The 1,293-nt window shown below is 28.5% G+C and overlaps 1 non-coding gene across 1 annotated transcript; it reads left to right on the top strand.

The window, feature by feature from the left end:
• The first annotated feature begins 405 nt into the window (after positions 1 to 405).
• Positions 406 to 477, top strand: Trnad-guc. The gene has a single exon. It is a non-coding gene; the product is annotated as a tRNA-Asp (tRNA).
• The last annotated feature ends 816 nt before the right edge of the window (positions 478 to 1,293 follow it).

Below are 1,293 nucleotides of genomic sequence, written 5' to 3'. Positions count from 1 at the left end.
GTATTGAAACTAAAAAATCATTGGGCAAACATACCTAACATCTGCTCCAACAGCCTAATTTATCACTTGATTTCAACCCACAATATTGGAGAAAGATAAGACAGGATACACACCCCTAAAATCATTTATATACCTAGATAGCGTATCGTTTATCGAGAACAGTAACAACCAACCAATTATTTACCATAATAGGAAAAACTACAAAACTATATCATAATCATAATTTATCCTTCAACGACTGTGAAATCCGCTTTAAATATTAACAAACCACGACATAAAAGATGAACATAAAAATAACGTCAAAAAATAGTGACGGTTATGATAAAAAAAATAATTAAAGTTTAAATAAGAAGACCGAGACTGATTAACTAGTCATTGAATAAATTAGAAACAAATGTTGTCCTCTCCTCGATAGTATAGTGGTTAGTATCCCCGCCTGTCACGCGGGAGACCGGGGTTCGATTCCCCGTCGGGGAGTTTTAAATTTTTGTTTTATTTTATTATTATATTTTATCTTATTGCGTGCTATTTCTCTTTTTGCTCCGCAAGTTTTATTTTTGTTTTTAAAAAGTCACTTGTTTATTAGCTTAGGCTAGACTGCTTAGGCTAGTTATAAGACTGTACATAGTTTATAAACAGAAATTATCAAATAAAGAGCATTATCTATTTATAAGCTATACATATTCAGATTTCTTTTATTTTCATATAAACACATATATATGTACATAACATGTACATGTACATATACATAGCAGTTAATTATAAGATGTATATTAATTATACAATACTTAATTGTACATTAATTTAATGCGCAATAGAAATATTAATTATATTTAATATAATGTATGACAATGTATGATATTTTCATCTATTGTCTTTTCTTTTTCTTTTTCTTTTCTTCTCTTAGTGATGAATGACAAAAACCAGATAATTTGTTTGAACATTTGCAGTGTTATATTTTTTTGTACTTACTATTCGCATATATAATGTCCTGTGCCATTTTTATAACGTAATAAAGTTACTCTAGTTTATCTCTGTATAAGTACTCTATTATATTTTATTCAGTGGTTTTAAAATAAATGACAAGATGTTGTGCAAAATCGGTGTATATTAAATTTTTTTTTTTTTTTTTTTTTAACGTTTTATTCGTGCCAGTATAGAGTGCATGACAATAATCATAACGTACAAAAGATTATAAATAATTACTATTTCCTTCTTAGACTAAAGGCTCCATCCCTGGAGCACGCACAGTCTTAAGTTGAAGGTTACATTTCTGCACTTATTGCTACATGA

This window comes from Frieseomelitta varia, unplaced genomic scaffold, assembly GCF_011392965.1.
Source record: "Frieseomelitta varia isolate USP_RPSP 00005682 unplaced genomic scaffold, Fvar_1.2 scaffold_454, whole genome shotgun sequence".
NCBI classification, from domain to species: Eukaryota; Metazoa; Arthropoda; class Insecta; order Hymenoptera; family Apidae; genus Frieseomelitta; species Frieseomelitta varia.
This window is presented reverse-complemented; position numbering and strand designations above follow the sequence as displayed.